General features: G+C 34.1%; 1 protein-coding gene across 1 annotated transcript in view; it reads left to right on the top strand.

The window, feature by feature from the left end:
* The first annotated feature begins 3,309 nt into the window (after positions 1-3,309).
* Positions 3,310-5,974, top strand: part of LOC137632203 (histone deacetylase 8-like) — an 86,977-nt gene continuing 84,312 nt past the window's right edge. Inside the window, exon 1 of the mRNA XM_068364088.1 lies at positions 3,310-3,593. The gene's annotated coding sequence lies outside the window, so the exon portion shown is untranslated. The remainder of the gene's footprint in view (positions 3,594-5,974) is intronic.

The raw sequence follows: 5,974 nt of genomic DNA, 5'->3' as shown, positions 1-5,974 counted from the left end.
ATATTGGGGGAACCGTCTATAAATAATAGGAATATTAAAAGACTGTGGAAAGACACAAAGAAAAATGTAAACGAACTATTAAAAATTGAAAACCTGTCAAGTCCTGGTCCCTAATTGATTGCGCCGCAAAATAAGTTTGCGGGCACTCTATCTATCTATCTATCTATCTATCTATATATATATATATATATATATATATATATATATATATATATATATATATATATATATATATATATATATATATATATATATATATATATATATATATATATATATATATATATATATATATATATGTATATATATATATATATATATATATATATATATATATATATATATATATATACATATATATATATATATATATATATATATATATATATATATATATATATATATATATATATATGTATATATATATATATATATATATATATATATATATATATATATATGTATATATATATATATATATATATATATATATATATATATATATATATATGTATATATATATATATATATATATATATATATATATATATATATATATATATATATATATATATATATATATATCAACACAAAATCGTGCTCAAATAGAAATAAATTTCTAGCTCATACTTGGGATCGAACGCTAGCCCCTTCTAATGAAAGGCCAGGTCGATTCCAACTATATATATATATATATATATATATATATATATATATATATATATATATATATATATATATATATATATATAGCTGCAAAGCTTCTAAACCTATTCGTATTGTTGAAATTAAGCTTATTTTACACGTACCACAAATAAATTAATCATGGAATTCCCTATCTTTACTTACATCCTATTCTACCTTCAAATCAGCTGGGATAACACCCCGGTATCCTCAGTTTTGGTAACTTATTGTGGTCAGTTGGGACTTTTTAAATTCTTTTTCGTACACATTCACTGCTTAAATTATAAATGCAACCAGATCTCTGCTAGGATTTTCCAGGTTTCTCGTTGCTCTCTCCACAACACTGTGATTGTGGGGGCACTACTAGAAGAAGCATAGTAGGTGCAAAGCGCTTCAATCTGCAGAAAATTAATTATCATTAGTTACTTCCTACACAGACATCACTGCTTGCATACTTTTACTTCTAATTTCAAGGGCCTTTCTAATATACCGGGCAACTTCTTTAGTTGGTGTTTCTAAATTCCCTATTTCTATGTTATTATTTCTAAATGTTCTTAACTTTACAGCTAAACATATGATCGGTAGTATCCTCTGCCTCCCTACACAACACACAAAGACTATCCTTATCATTCCTATTTCTACAATCTTCTTTTAATTCTAGCATATTCAACCTTGTTTTCATAACTATTACTGCCTCATTAGTGTTAAGCTTTCCTATGTAGTCTCTTCTGCCTTTACTATGCACAAACCTCAGTTTGGTCATCTCTGCTTTCTTTTCTTCTATTTTTCTTTAAATCAATTTGCCACTTTACTTTTATTTCTTTTTTTTTTGAGTTCTTACTTTTTATACGTTCTTGTTTCTTTAATTTTAATATCACGTTTATTGCATATTTCTATGATACCGTTTTACACACATTCCCCACATGGTTCTCTTATTTGATCTTCCAATACCCCCTAAACTAGTCGTTTATCATCTGATGTTATGAAAAAGCATAACTTTTTTATACTCTTCTATAGTCAAGTGGCCATATTCCTGTTTCTGCTATTAGCCCCCAATAAGGTGTGGTAGCAACCTGTTCAATCATTCCTTTCATAATTTTGTGCTGTATACTCTCTAGTTCTTTCATTTCTTTTTCTTTTATTACAATATTGGCAAACATTGTAGGTACTACCACTGTCTCATAGATCTTTATTCTCACTAGCAATACCAAATCTCCTACTCTGTTACTGTCTCCATACTTCCCAACTTCTTGTACCATGTGCTCTATTTTTGCTTCCCTTTTGCTTATGCTGAGACCATGGTTTCCCTTTTATGAGTGCCATTCTCCTAAGTATTTATATTCCTTAACTGTTTCTATACTTCCATTTCTAACCACTCCATTCACCTTTTTAACCTCTTCTTTGTTTGTGTCTAATTACTAACACTGAAGATTCCTGTGGATTTGTGCTAAACTTGAATTTCTTTAGTTCTTCCAAACTGCGGCAGTTGCTTATGGCTCTTTCTACTTTATATCGATTGTTGCTAGGAAACATTATATCATCTACATAAATCAAGGCTTCTATTCTAATGTTTCTAATCAGGGTTACCATCTTCTCACTTACTGAATTAACTTTGTCCGTGACTATTGAACATAACTTTGGTCCAACTACTGTTCCCTGTTTTGTTTCCTTTTATACTAATTTCCTCTGTATATCCAATGGGACTTGATAATTGCTTTAGCATCCTCATTTAATTTATATATCATCTTTGCACCATCTTTCCCTACCATCATACTTAATTCATTGATGCAATCTTTCAAACAGAGTTTATTAAAACACTTTACTTCATCCCCAAACCATATATATGTTGAGGTTCCTATTTAATTATTTTAGTCTATTACAGATCTTAATGTGATAAGGTAATCTGCTGTAGATCTATCCTCTATCTCACCACACTGGAATCTGCTAATTTTGTCATTAATTTGAAAGGTCGAGACTCAGAGCAAACTGAAGTTTGTGAATAGTAATGGTAGAAGAGATTACATAGGAGAACTTAACACTAATGAGGCCGTAATAGTGATGAAAAAAAGGTTAAATATGGTAGAATTAAAAGAAAATGATAGAAAGACGAATGATAATGATAGGTTTTGTGTGTTGCATAGGGATGCAGAGGATACGACTGAACATATTTTTAACTGTAATGAGTTAATGAAATTTAGAAATAATATGGAAATAATGACTTTAGAAACTGCAAGTAAAGAGGTTGCCCGGTATATTGGAAAGGACCTAGAAGTTAGAAGTAAAAGTATGTAAGCTGTGTTGTCTGTGTAGGAGGTAACTAATGATCATGAATTTTCTGCAGATTGCACCAAGTACACCTTTCGAGTAGTGTGCCCACAATCCCAGCGTTGTTGAGAGAGCAACGAGGAACATAGATAGACTGACCAATAACCATACTCTTTGCAACGGCCCCTCTATGAATCTTTCGAAACATTTTACTGAATTTTTTGAAGTTTTGAATTATACTTTCTTTATTATCATCTAGTCTTTTTCATATACATTTGGATTACAATTAATTTCTTCCTTTCTATATTTCGTTACCTGGATGAAAAAATTAGTATTTTATTTATATCCTTTTTATACTATTGTTGTGAATTGCCGTTACTGAGAGCAGTGAGAGTACGTGCGACCAAACAAAACAATACTGAAGTAAATGAACTACTTGTCTGATAATTTGTTTAGTGAAAATCAAGATTAACCCGTAATGTCGCTTAATATTTCTCCCTGATATATCATAGAGAATGAAGGCCTTAATATAGTAACAGAACTACGAAAAGGCTTGGATCATTGCCGTCACAAAGCTTTTTTATCTCAAGTCAACCAACCTGAAGACAAGGCGACTGGAATTGTGCATTACTGTTAACCCAACGGTAATTTATAGTTATAACTTAATGTCAAGTAATTTTTAAAGTTAATACTTAACTCAACTGTCATAGGTTTATAGATAGATTTCAGGAAACAGCATGTACAACCGTATCCTAATAACTTAGTCTATCCTAAACCTAGTCCTTTTAGCCTTATGTTTGTCTTTGTTTTATTTCAAATGATTTGATCTCATAACGGTAAATATGTGATACTATGATTTCTAGCCATATACATGAACTCTATATATCTTACTGTCTTGCAATTCTGACATTGCTTAATGGGGCAAACCACCCTTTTGTTAGTTCATAGACCCTCAATTATGAAAAAATATCTGGACCCCAATGGGAAACCTGGTTGGGTTTTTTTCGATGGGGGGAAAATTCCCCCATGAAGTGATTTGCAACAATTGTAATGGTAAAAATGCATAATAAACAGAATGTAACCAGTTGGAAAAACAAATATGGTGCTTGTAAGTGGTGTCAAAAGGTAATAGTTTAAAAAGGATGTGTTAAAAATCATACATGAAAAAGAGAACAAACAAGAACACCAGCTAACCTAACTTAGGAGCCGTTTTCTTACCCCCCCCGGGGGGTGTTAACCTAACTTAGGAGCCGTTTTCTTACCCCCCGGGGGGGGGGGGTTGCCCCCTTTCTACCCCCGTTTAGACATTCATATCCTTACCTACCTCCATTACTCTGTCCTATCCTGATCTACTTATCTGAGACTACTGTGCCTTACCCCCTTGCCCACTGGAGGACTATGTTCCTTTGCAACCTCCATTAGAATGTTGTATCCATAACTTAAAACCTTAGACTAAGTCTCAACTGTATTTGCTTTCAAAATAGCTTAATTCTTGGCCATTTAACACAATCATACTATTATTTTGATGTCTCACAGGATTATAATACAGGAGAGGGGGTTCCCAGCCCCCTCGTCCCGTCCCTTTTAGTCGCCTCTTACGACATGCAGGGATACGTTAACGCTATTCTAATTGTTTTTATGCCCCCGCAGCCACAGGGGGCATAGAGAGCAAAGGTCCCCTTTTCTGTTTCATTTGTTTGATGTGGACTACCCCCCCAGAATTGGGGAAAATGCCTTGGTATATGTATGTATATTATTATGTAAATTGTATAACTGTATTCTTATTATTGTATTTCAGACAGTATAAACACCAATATCAATCCATTTCACTGCTCCTCTTCTGTCAAGAGGTACATGTCTGTTGGTCACTATGAAAGTATCATATGTAGACTTATTTGTAGTCCTTACCTTAAGTTTGGGAGGTCAAAGTGACCCTATAGATGATAGAAACAATGGGGCTGCCCCGTTTTCATGTCGGTGGTAGTATAATTTTCAAAAAAATTGAATGCCTCTAAATTTTCATAAAGAAATAACATGGAATTTCCCTCTGTCTTATGAGACTCCTAGACCAGTCAGTGGTCATGATAGAACTGAAGAGAAAGGGGACTGGGGACAGTTATTGTAAATGAACAACCAGAAATTTATGCGTAGGTACAGTATGTGTAAGCTCTTAATTGGTTAAAGGAAAAAGCTGATGAATACATTATAACATAAACACAGAAAGCTCCCAAAAGCGGTTGAAACCGACGCAAAGGTTATCCAGCGTCTCCCAGAGAAAGGCAGTTCGCGTTAAGTTTTATGAGAGATGACGCGATACCTCTGGAAATTTTAGACTTCTATCTACCAAGCCAAGTAGGCCATTTTCTGTGGTTGGTATTGTAGCAAGGGTGTTTCTCCTCTAGGAGCCCCTATTCCATTCATAGTCGAACCTTTACTTTACCTCCGAAGAGAAAAGCTCTGCTCAGTACCAGCCTGGTCTTTAGGCTGAAAGGAGTTGATACTTCCTCTCTGGCAGAACTCACTATTTTCATATGGAGTTTTGAGTAGTCTTGCCTCTGATAGAGGTGAAGATCACCCCGTTGACGTTACTTATGTCTTGCGGTCCCTTAGGAGGGCACTTTGAACCGTAATGGTTTGCCTCAGACAGGAATCTTACCCTCAGAATTATATTCTTGCTCGCCTTAGCCTCCTCCAAACTGGCTAGCAAACTTCATGGTCTCTTCTGTAGTGTTGCTCTTACTGAACACTGAAGACAAGTTTCGTTCTCTTTTGTCACTGACTTTATAGCTAAAACCAAAAATCCATTCGTTTCCAATGCCAGGTTGTTCCGTCACTCTATACAAACCTTTGCTATTTATAGGGATATTACTTTTGGCGAAGCTGGAAGACAAGCCATGAGACTTAGTGTGGGATAAGCACCCCAACCACTAGTTAGTGTGAGATGTGGGGATTAGCCTGCTACTCCACTGACTCACACACTTGGGCTGAGCACCGACTTTTCTTTTGTCTTGGTAGAGAACGGATG

This window comes from Palaemon carinicauda, chromosome 41 (genome assembly GCF_036898095.1).
Source record: "Palaemon carinicauda isolate YSFRI2023 chromosome 41, ASM3689809v2, whole genome shotgun sequence".
Classification (NCBI taxonomy): Eukaryota; Metazoa; Arthropoda; class Malacostraca; order Decapoda; family Palaemonidae; genus Palaemon; species Palaemon carinicauda.
The sequence above is the reverse complement of the archived record's forward strand: the minus strand, read 5'-3'. Positions and strand labels throughout refer to the sequence as shown.